At 32.6% G+C, this 12,863-nt stretch overlaps 1 long non-coding RNA gene across 2 annotated transcripts in view; it reads right to left on the reverse strand.

The window, feature by feature from the left end:
- Positions 1–4,255: 4,255 nt before the first annotated feature.
- LOC123575211 (uncharacterized) overlaps positions 4,256–12,863 on the reverse strand; it is a 294,383-nt gene continuing 285,775 nt past the window's right edge. For both annotated transcript variants that reach the window (XR_012416451.1, XR_006700392.3), the window contains exons 3-4: positions 5,693–5,734; positions 4,256–5,133 (exon numbers count right to left, since the gene is read on the reverse strand). This is a non-coding gene — a long non-coding RNA (uncharacterized lncRNA). The remainder of the gene's footprint in view (positions 5,134–5,692; positions 5,735–12,863) is intronic.

A 12,863-nucleotide genomic window follows, 5' to 3' on the forward strand; every position in this document is an offset into this window, starting at 1 on the left:
ACATAAATTATATTTTATCTTACCCATATACACAGTAAAAACATATGGGCAATTAGAGGTTTATTATTATTAAAATACACTACAAAATTGGTATGTTAAAGGAAATTGAATTATTTTACAAAAATTGTATGTAACAGAAAAAATACATATTCATTTTAGTATGCAATAATAAAGACTCATTTTTATAACACAAAAATTCTATGGTCATAATTTTATATGCAATATTTGGTGTATCTACACAAAAGTTCTCAAGAAGATTGAATCACAAAAGAAAGAAATGGAAGTATCTGTTATCATTTGTCACAAGAATTCATTCTTCTCCAAAAAATTTACCTTATAACTTCAAGACATTACTTGGAAACAAATGTATAGCTCTCATCACCTTCTTTAAGTTTAGAACAACATTTTTAATGTTTTTGGAAATGTATTGATTTGATTAAATAGTATGGGGATTGAAGTTATAACTATATTATTGCTCCATTGACAAATACTTTTGTTTGACAGAAAAAAGTGCAAAGTTATGTGAACAAAAATTGGCCATAAGTACTCATAAGAAGTACTGCTTTTGGAAGTAGGTGACTTATTTTTATCCAAAAGCAATTAAAGATGAATGTATTTTATAATTGATGAAATATTTGATTATAAAAATAATTGGTTGTAGTGTAATTCAAAAATGATTGTTTAACTGTTCTCTGACATTAATATATAAGACATTTGATAAAATTACTGCCACGGTTTCAAATTGTGTACAAAGCAGTGTAAATAATTTGTAAAAGGCTGTTTAGAATGATTTAAATCTTCTTTCCTGTTTTATTAATAATTTTTATACAAGTAAAAGCACAATAAATATATTTCTAAATAATTTCATAAATGTACCCAGATTCTATGTGTATTTGTTTAACATTGCCAGGGTTAATTTTAATTTGAAGCATCTAACGCTATTCTTATTATTTCCAAGGAAATTCATAGGATCAATGTTATTGCCCTAATGCTTGAATAAAAGCTTTGTATGAAGTGATTTATAGAACATGATATTCAAATCCATTTTTGAGAAGGAATATTCTGCTTATCCAAAATCAAATAACATGTGCTACATATTTTTAAATGATTTGATAAAGATGTTCAGGAATGAAAACATATGCCGTGTATCTCGGAGTAAAATAAGGGTAACCAAGTATACATAAAGGAGCAGGTTTAAAGCTTAGGATTATACCTGAAAACAATTTCTGCAGGACGAATTCAAAGTGCTACAGACACACAGAGGTGCTCACAAAGAGTGGGGCAGGGAGCGGGCTGGGGAAGAGGAAAGAGGAAGCCTTGATAACCTTTAGTAAGACAACCAATTCATCGATGTGACTCCTACCATTCTCCCCAGAATGATTTGCACCAAGAAAGACTGGACACCTAGATCAAAGCCACACTCAGCCTCGGGAATCTGGCTAACTTGTCCTCAATTATAGATGACCTTTAGGCAAAGAAGGAAAATATTTTCTCAGCATTAAATGGAACAAAATTTATATTTTAAAATTGCTGAGTCTCAATTTAAAATTGGGACATGCAAAACTGGACTCCCAACAATTTTTATTGCCTTTGCTTCACCAATATTTTATCTACTTTCTGCATAGAATAAGGGAAGAAGGTTTAAAATTACTACATATACCTAGAAACAGCATAATCAATACTCAGTAAGCTTTTAAAATTCCATGTGAGTCTATGGAAAATAATCAGAAAACAAGTATGACAATGATTTATAAAACAGATTTTTTTCCTGTCAAAAATTAAATAGTGTAAAATCTGGGTTCCTGCTAATGAAAATAGTATCAAAGGGTTGCTAACTATATCAATGTTTTGTAGCTTCAGAAATATTGTTATCTCTGCTTGAAAAAACAAATCTCTGAAATTGTTTACCAAATAGTTGGATGATACCTCAGAATTATGACTGTAGAATATACTTTGAAGAAGAGAGAATTCTGCTGGCAAACTAAAGATTTCCATTTAAAATATCTAAAAAGGATTTTGGTATTTTAAAATTACCTTTTAGAGTAGCTATTTAATTTGAAAACAATTTTTTTGGTTAAATGCTACTCTAAAAATCCAAATGAAGAAAACAGGACTATGATAGGACAATAACAGCATTGTGTAGCAAGAATTATTCTTAAATAGTAGTATTTGGTTAATAAAATTTCCCTTATAAGTAAAAGTTTAAGAGACTCTAAATCACACAATCAAATTATTAAACCTCTATTCAAACCATTGTCTGAATCTGTTAAGAATAAATTTTCTTAAAGGTTTATGCGTATCTATTTTTAAAAAGTATTCATTCCTGCCCTGCTTTATACCAGATAAATACACTTTAAAAGTTTCCACTGAATTTTTAAAAATAAAAACATCTTTATAATTATGTTTTTCTTTTTTAATCCATTGTGCAAAATAATCAAAAGGTAGGCAAAAAATGTGTGATAAGAAAATAAATTATCTACAATCCCCACAATCACAGGCAAAAACACTTTAGAATATTTCCTTCCAGTCTTTTTTTCCTTAGGATTTTATATTTTATAAAAATTGATAAAATAAATTATACACAAATTGGTATTCTGCACTTTTGTTCCAAAGTGTGTTAGAATTTCACTGCATGCTCTTTTCAAACAAAACTATAAATATTATGTGATCCTCCATCTTATGAAAATATTAGTTAAATCACTTTTCAGGAAACAAAAAAGGATATTTGTTATTTGAAAGATACTATGAATACTTCTTTGTAAGATAATAATTGCCACTGAATTATTTTTCCTTACAATTTTGTGGGTTATTTAGAACAAAAGATAAAGATGAACTCTGAGTTTGGTGAAAATGGTTATCAGATAAATAGCTTAGCTTTCACAACATGTCTTGCCAAAAGCTTGCAAATCGTTCCTCACTTGGGGGCATGTGAGAAAGGGCTGCAATAAGAATAGCTGAGATTTGCTGGAGCAAAAGCTTATGGAAAGAAGAATCTGCAGGTTTAAAAAGGTAATGCTGTAATCTTACTTTTATTCGGGAGCAAACCATAGATGTGCAGTGTGACCATTTGCAAATGTCATTTAAAAAGAACACATACATATGAATTCATATTCATTGCAGATAACCTTGTTGTTTTGTATTCTGAGATGATGTTTGTGTGTGTGATATATATACACTCACCTTAAAATGTATCGAGAACTAAAGTCACATGAACTGCTAAATGAAATAATGAGGAAAATGTGCAAGAAGGCATGTAAACAGGGTAGATACTTAACAACGTTGCAGGTGACATAAATATTTCCTTTCTTTGCTGAATTTCTCACTATCAAAAATTTTCCTGAAGAAACAATAGTCCTACTTATATCAATAGGGTTTTGCAGGTGTTTAGGGACATTTTACTGAAAAAAAAAAAAAAAAAAAAAGACAAAATTCCCAATTTTTATTAGGTAGATATTTCTGACATGTGACCAAACATTTTTTTCTGCTCTTTTACTGATCATTCTACTTGACAGAAATGACCTGATGCTAAAAGTAGGATGGAATATCTTGAGATAAATGTAATAATAGGTTTTGCAATTTGACTAATTTTTAAATTTAGTTGAACAGTTATTTTCTCTAAATTGATTACGTTACTTAGGTTGGGGATACATTGGAGAGAGAGAGAGAGAGAGAGAGAGAGAGAGAGAGAGAGAGAGAGAGAGAGAGAGAGAGAGTGCGCGTGCTGAGGGAAGAGAATGATAGGTAGGAAAGTTTTATGCCTATGGAGAAGTAGAAATGATTACAGACACAGGAAGTATTTAAAATTACACACGCAGTCATCTCTGATTACAAGTGTCAAATGTTTTTCACGTTTCAACTATAAAATAATCCTGCTACCATTACTTTAGAAAGACAAAATATAGTGATATGTGCGTGTTAAAGATCTAAATGTAGTATTAATTTTACTATTTTTAGTGGAATTTACTTTTAAATAAAGTGCATAGCACATATTTAGAAATATGGCACTCTACATCCCGGCTTGCAAAACAGAGTAGGGTTGATTTAAATGACACTTTTGAAATGAACATGTCCTAAGAGGTGCTCTCTCAGTTATCTTGCTGCTTTATTTTAATATGAAAAAGATAATCTAATCTCTACTTGCTAAGAAGATTATGCATGTATTTATTTATTTAAAATTAGGATATACTTGATATCACATTCATTCCAGACACACAAAGTTAAGAAAGAAAGGCGAGCCCAAATACGAGGAAAGGTCTAAGCTTGAGTATCTGTTTTATTGCACCCCTCATTTTATAAAGTAACAAGACTGTTCATTCTTCATTTAATAAAAAAGTAATTGTTTCCATTCTTTCCCCGCAAATCATCGAATTGAAGAATGAGCACTACTAGATTTGAAGGAAAGTGAAAACTAAAGATGTTCTTTCATGTTTTCCTTGGGGGTGTAAAGGGAAATTGTTATTTTCCAATTTATTTCATACCACGAAGTTAAATTCTATTTTGTGGATAATTTAATTACCTTTCATACCTCATAGATTCAGAACATTTTAAGGCATGCTTCCATTTTCCCTCTTTCCTTCATATCTCACGTAACCACTCACAGAATGATAGAAATCTTTGAAATGTTCATGTTGTCACATGAGACTGATTCTTTGAAAAAATTACAATCTTTGTCTTTTTAAGGGAATTGCATATGAATTTAAAATTCATATCTTAATCTATTAAAATATACTCAATCCCCTTAAAACATTCCCTTTTAATATGCTCAATCCCTTTGAAACACCCCCTTTTAACTTAGTCACTTCCTTCTAAGATGCTACAAGCAATTTGACTGGCAGATCTCATTCATGCACCATATAATTGTTTCCTGATTTGGGGTTTAAGAATTATATAAAGCATAAGCGTTTTAAGTATAGAGTAATGAGATCTCTAACAAACAGACTTAAATTTACATTTTCAAATAAGTCATTTTCATCCAAAGGCATCTCCTTCAGAGTCTGTAGTGGTTCCATTTATGTGACCATTCTTCTCTTTAAAGTGACCTTCTTCATGGGCATCCTGTTCACAAACCTCCAAAGAGGTTATGATGTACTGACATCATTTAGTTCCAATATATTGAAGAGGTAGGTGATATGGCTTGGTAGTGATACAAAAAAGAAGGAAAAGAAGAAAAGAAAGATTATGAGAAGTTGGATTAAATAATGTGACTAGTCTTCTTGAGTGATTCATGAACAGATTCAGAAGATGGTTCTAAAACAACAGTTTCAAACAAAGTTTTGAAAAAACACAGTAGTACTGGTGAACTCTATGTTTGGGCTCTAAGATAGCTTATTTGAAGGATGATGCTCATTTGCATATATGCATACTAATTTGCTAATTTTAAATACAGTAGTCTTCCCTTATCCAAGACCTCTACAGATGCCTGAAACTTTGGATGATACCGAACCCTATATATATTATGGATTTTTTTCTTTACATACATACTTATAACAAAATTTAATTTATAAATTAGGCCCAGTAAGGGATTAAAAACAATAATAAAATAGAACAATTATAACAATATATTGTAATAAGAGTTATATGAATGTGGTCTTTCTCTCTCTCAAAGTATTGTACTGTGCCTCAGGTAACTGAAAACATAAAAAACAAAACCATGGATAGAAGGGACTACCGTTGTGTGTGTGTGTATACTCACATTCTATTGCAGTACTTTGTATGCCTTTTACCACATTTATATCTTGAAAGAGGAAAGAAAAAAAAAAGATGAGCTGCGCAGTTAGAAACTAAAACAACAGAACATTGTGTAGCTGAGGCCCAGTCAGCTGCCTATTTGCTCCCATATTTTGCCATTTGTTATTTAGATAAGGAGCTTTCACACTGGGTTCCAATTCATCGAATTTTGCCTATAAAGTACTTTATCACAAATTTAGACCCCCAAAATTGCATTATCCAGTTTGGATTACTCAATTTATATATTAGACTTGGTTGTGAATGCATTCCCATTATTTCTAAAACCAAAATAATCCTCAAAAGAAAATGTCTTCAACCCTTGATGGCAGTCTGTAGTTTGAAGAATATGTCACATATTGTGAAAATAATTCCAAAAAGTATCTTACAGTAATATTTCATCAATGCTCACTCATTGGCTTAAGATGACCATTTGAAGGGAACAGTACTCTGAGTGTTAAATTTTTGATGTGGGTACCTAAAATGTTTTCATGGAGTTTTATTTTTACATACCTACTTTCATAGAACATATTATTATAAAATTGTAAATGTAACGACTATAAGCCAACTTGATCACTTTTCTTTTATAAATGGTCTCAGGGGTTAACATCGAATCAGAATAAATATTGAAGGGTACAGTTAAATTAACTTTCATTATTACACAAAATCGTTCTAAGATATAGTGTTTCATTTCCATCTACCTCCAATTATAGGAAAATGGATTGTTAAAATATTATGTCTTGTTGAGATAAATTGTTATTTTTTAAAAATAATTTGAAACATGAAGGAATTAGTATATATCTCAACACATTGTAGGAGAAGAGTTTTTTAAAAACTTAGACATAATAGTTTTATCAATATATAATTATAAGCATTTTATCTACTGACTTCCTTAAATTAGTTAAATGTCTGTAGATTGTGTAAGTCACTGACTGGCCAGGGAACCATCATATTCACTAATATATTCACCTGGACCAATTTCTTAGTGCAGATTTGGGTATTTTGAAAGATAAATACATGGAGCATTTTAACACACATTTTAAATTCCCTCTTGCTTTATTTTACTTAAATGGAGGAGTCTACAAATATCATTTGGAGATAACCTTTATAGAGTTGCTGTAAAAATTCGTACCTTGCCAGATGTTCTTTCATCTCCTACCACAAAAGGTTTCAAAGTGAACATCAAGAAAATGTCTTCAACCACTTCTACTACATCTGGGGCTTAAGAATTTTCTGAACATTTCAGTCAAAGCTTGACACCTTCAGATTTTCTATACAACAAACATTATCAACGTTATGTGATTTACCAATACGTTATTTTCAGAGCAAGAAGGAATTTGGCAATAATTTAGCTTAACCCCATGTTCTGTATATGAGAAAAACAAGACCTGAAAGCGTGAAGTTCCTTATTCAGTTCATAGCCTTTTGTATTAGTAGAGTGTGAAGAATTATTCAGACCAGTATGTTTAGGACACCCCACCCTGCTCCATGGACAGTTGGAACTAGATAGATAGATAGATAGATAGATAGATAGATAGATAGATAGATAGATAGATAGATAGATAGACAGACAGACAGACAGATAGATAGAAAGATAGATAGATAGATAGATAGATAGATAGATAGATAGATAGATAGATAGATAGATAGATAGATAGACAGACAGACAGATACAGATATAATTGCTTTTTCCTGATCTATTTGTAGTTAGCTAATCCAATGCTGGTGATTGTCTGAACAGATTTGGAACTCATTTAGGCTTTTTATTTTTATTTTTCTGATCACGTAAAGATAAATTTTTCTCAAGAGAATAAAAAAGAAATCAAGACTAAAATAGGTCAAGCTTTGAAACCTTCTAGCTAGAGCTGATTCAAAACTTTTTTGAGGCCATGTTTCCTCTTGATCGTAGAGGCGATAGTCAGAGCAGGCTTGTCTCCAGCCTTCTCAGACTGTGGCACTGCCCAGGAGGGAGAGGGGGTGGTGATGGGGGTGGCAGGCGGCCACAGAGGCAAGCTGAGCAGCGAATTCTTTAAGGGAACCAGAGATCATTTAAAGATGTTCATTGTGTTCTTCCTTATTTGGAATTCCGTTTATGCTGTTAACATTAACATAGATTTTCCTCAATGAATGTTTTCCAGCTGAAAGATATATTATGTGAATTTTTTCAATATTACTTCACTAAATTAAAATAGTTCTGTCTTGCAATGAGGCCTTTGCCTTTTGATGTTATACTTAGGTTTTCAGATAACATCCATGACAATACATATGTACTCTGCAAAGATGATCTTTTTTTATTTTATATATATTTTTTGAGACAGAGTTTCACTCCTGTCACCCAGGCTGCAGTGCAGTGGTGCCATCTTGGCTCACTGCAGCTTTTACCTCCCTGCTCAAGCAATTCTTTTGCCTCAGGCTCCCAAGTAGTTGGGTTACAGGTACCACTGTGCTGAGCTAATTTTTGTATTTTTTCAGATCATGGGGTTTCTCATTAGTATGATTCCCAGGCTGGCCTCCAACTCCTGAGCTTGTCTTGGCCTCCCAAAGTGCTGGGATTACAGGTGTGAGTCACTGCACCTGGGAGATCTTTTTAATCAATGTCATTTAGGGTTCACAGTATCTTTTAATAATTTGAAAGGTTTTCTGTCTGGTGATACCAAAATTAATGTAAATATTTAGGTTTTATTATTTCACAATTTGAATCCATGCATTTATTTATTTTTTTTTCCCTGAAAGCTTGGTGACCTTATTGCCAAAACTGCATACATTTTGCTTCTTATCCCACTAAAAAAATACCAGTGTTATGATATTTTTCCTATTTTATTTTAAATGATTGAGATGATAGAGACGCTGTTTCAAATCTCCCCATGCAAAAACCAAAGAGAAACCATCACCACATTCGTGGTGATTGTATTTACTAAATCACTCCCAAATTAGACACTTCAGAAACAACATGCTACACAAATAGCAAATATTCAATTCGTGCATTGCCTGAAGGTTTTGGACTACATTACCCTACATATCCATCACAGGAACAATAGAATAAAATGATTCTGCAAGGTTAGAGAAATCAAACCCCCTCAGCCACTTTTCATAAGGAATATTTGGATAACCAAGGCTTGATGCAAATATTTGTTACTAGCCATTATGACAAGCTGGGGACATTCCATGATCTTATTAGTACCCAGTCATTCACAGTTTGCTTTTTCTGTATCAAAACATGCACACAGATAATAGGAATAAATTGTTTATTTCCCATGTTACTAGGCAATTATAAATATTTCAGCAAAAGGGTTATACTGTGCCAAGGTTAGAATCTAATAGAATAATTCAAGATGCAAATGCCATTGTTTAGTAAGCTAATGCTGATGTTCCCAAATAGTGTTCATCTGATTGGCTTCTAAGTAAAAAGACTTAAAACAGAATATGGTATGCACAAGCTTCTAAAAAGCTGTTAGCTTATTGCTTATCACTTCTGTAAGGTCTCCTTTATTTTTTCATCTCTGGACAGTATTCTAGAAAATAATACTATGCACTTTACATAGCTATTAGCAACTGAGAACTCCCTAATTCAATTCTACAATATTTTAAAAACAAAAATTACAAGAGTTACAAAGCTACTTGTTTATTTTACTACTTTTATTATACAATGTTTTCAGAGGACTCTGCTTCATTCAGTATTGCAGGCAACTTTTTCCACTATTGTTCTTCATGATGTTTTGTATCGGCTGATATGTAAAGTTGAGATTTATTAATAGGTTATAGCTACTCTGAAAAATAAAAATATAGTTACAGAATCATGGAACTAGAATTGGTTTGAGGAATTTTTGAATCATCTTACTGTATAGGTCAAAGAAGACATGCCAGTGAAATAAAACAATTTGGCCTGAATTTAAGTTAATCTTTTGCAGAACAGCCAAGACCAAAGCTGAGGCCACATAATACATTGTCTGGTGTAGCACTGTTTATGCTATCTCATATTTTTGCCTCTTCTCTCTAAAGCTTTGTTATTTTTGCAGGAGAAAGGTGGGAGAAGTCTCTCTAGGAGGTCTACCTACCCCTTGTGCATTCTATGGGTTCACTCAGAACCCTCTATCCCTACAGAAATGCTCAGTATTCTATTTTCCACAGTCATTTCTTTCATCTATTCTTTTCATAATATTTTTGGTATTCTTTCCATTTTAGAGAAGATAGAAAGATTGCTAAAATTTGTAGTTCTTTTATGATGTTCTGGAAAAACACAAGAAGGAACCAAGATATTTTAAAACAGGAGCATTTCTTCAAGTTTTAAGAGATGGAATGGAGAGAGAGGACATTCTTCTCAGCAGTCACTGGGATATACCTACGGGTAGGAGATCAGGAGTAGAGCGATTTCCAGAAGGGCTGGGCTGCTTTCTGATTACACTTCAATAGGCTAACTCTTTATCTTTTAAAAAGAGAGTTCTGTGCCCATTTTGGTGGAAACTAGTCATAGGACATGTACATTAAAACAAACCCTCCTCCATCTTAAAAGAAGGAGGGTGAGATGTGAAGATTAGCCGAGCCTGGGAGGTCAAGGCTGCAGTGAGCCATGTTCATGCTACTACACTCTAGCCTGGGTGACAGAGTGCTACCTTATCTCAAAAAATATAGGAAATAAAGAGAAACCCACAAAAACACAAAATGGTATGGTTTGACTGTGTTGACACCCAAATCTCATCTTGAACTGTAACTCCCATAATTCCCACATGTCATGGGAGGAACCCAGTGGGAGGTGATTGAATTATGGGGGCAGGTCTTTCCTGTGCTGTTCTCATGATAATGAATAAGTTCACAAGATTTGACGGTTTTAAAAATGGGAGTTTCCCTGCACAAGAGCTCTTTTTGCCTGCTGTCATCTACATAAAATGTGACTTGCTCCTCCTTGCCTTCTGCCATGGGGGTGAGGCCTCCCCAGCCATGTAGAACTGTAAGTCCATTAAACCTCTTTTTTTCGTAAATGGTCCAGTCTTGGGTATGTTTCTATCAGCAGCATGAAAATGGACTAATACACAAGACAAACAAAAAAAGTAAGAAGGATAGACAGAAACAAAAAGTATGTTTTTATCAATTTAGTATTCAATGTGACATTGATTAATATCTAAGACACACATTTGTTAGTTTATTTATTTTCTTTATGGTGGTAGTGAATATCTAACATGTGTATATGGTTGAATGTACAAAAGTTCAGATGTCTTCCAAGAGAGCTAGAACACTTTTTATTTATTTCCAAAATATTATTCTAGTTAGGTGCAGTGAATCATGCCTGTAAGCCTAACACTTTGGGAGACCAAGGCAGAAGGATCACTTGAGCCCAGGAGTTCGACACTGGGCAACAAAGCAAGACCTGCCCCCACAAAACAACTGAAAAATTAGCCAGGCATAGTGCCACATGCATGTAGTCTCTGTTACTCAGGTGGCTGTGGTAGGAGAATCGCTTGAGCCCAGGAGGTTGAGGCTGCAGTGAGCTGTGATTGCACTACTGCCTTCCAGCCTGGGCGACAGAGAAAGACTCTGTCTCACACACACACAAAATATATATATATATATGTATATATATGTATGTATTATATATATATTTTTTATATATAATATATGTTATATATATTATATATAATGCCACATACTTCTATATATAATTATATATATTATTCTGAAACAAGGAGGTGAATTTCATTCATTGTGCAATCATCAAAATGAAGAAAAATCTAGAAGAAGTTGTTCAGCTCACCACTAGTAGATCCCAGATGAGAATACAACCTCCTGGAACATATCCCCTATGGACTGACATCCCCAAATTTAAAATATTCCAGCCTTTGGGAGTCACATTTTATGAATTTTTATATGATTCATTTGTTTATTGGCATACTAATCTTTCTAGGTACATCAAAATGTATATATAAACATGGTTAGTAATTGATTTAATAAAATAGAACTCTATTTTTCTAAAAAGCAGACATTCTGGGCTAAAAGCACAAATAGTAAAATATAGGCTACTAAGAAGCACTTATACACTGAGCATGAGGCACACAGAGTTTAATATTTCCCTTTGGGGTGGCACAAATGTTTAGTAGGGTTTTTTCCTTCATTTCCAAAGGCATACAAGGGTTGAGACATCCAATCTTTAACGTGCAATAAAATGAAATGGCAATTTTCCAAGAGCCGTGAGACTGCAGCTAATTAGCACATTAATTTATATAAATAAAATTCTCTTTGCTGTTCCCCAGTGTTCTGCCTGAGAAATGCAACAAGATGAATGAACATGACAAATCAAAGTGAAATTTACAGGCTTAAAATAAAGGATACAGAAATAATCCCTTGACCTTATTCCAACTTTTCTGTCCCTGCTTCATCAGTGCAGCTCTGTCAAGAGCTCCTAAATGTGTGTTCCTTGTTCCACCACACTTCAATTCTAAGGAAAATTTCCCAAGAAGGGTACAACCAGTTCTTTCCTCCAGGACCTGAACTCCTAAATAAAATAGCTCAGTTTACAACTCAAGAGAATGACTGTCTTTTATTTTTACATTTACTTTTAAGATCTTCTCACATATATTTCTTAACAAAAACATAAACATTATTTCCATTTTTTAATATTTTCCTTACATACAAGATATTGTGTTTAATTATTCTTAGTTTTAACTAATTTTTATGATTAACTTGAATTTTTAAAACTAAAAATTTCCTAAGGCCAAGTCAATATTTCAAATGAAATTATTGGTTTAATAGAAAAGCAAGTTCATAATTACCAGGAAATACTTTGTTCAATTTTTATTTTATTATTACTCTTAAAAATACATTTAATGTAGTAAGTACTTTCAAATATGTATGTATACATTCTTACTTTTACATACATATCTAATACATATATCCAGATATATCCCCCTTGACAGAAGATAGCCTGCACACCATAGGTAGTTGGCCACGATTATAACACAAAATTAATAAAATTAATTCTATGAAAAATACGATAGAACAGAAAATTTAAAAACAACTTTACATAGTAAATGGAACTACTATTTTGTGAGACACATCTATCAGTTATAAGTATCTGAGTGTATACATTGTAATGAAACATGTATTTCTAGTCATGTTCATAAAAGTCCATAGGATCCTCTATAAAGTAG

Source organism: Macaca fascicularis, chromosome 8, assembly GCF_037993035.2.
Source record: "Macaca fascicularis isolate 582-1 chromosome 8, T2T-MFA8v1.1".
Taxonomy (NCBI): Eukaryota; Metazoa; Chordata; class Mammalia; order Primates; family Cercopithecidae; genus Macaca; species Macaca fascicularis.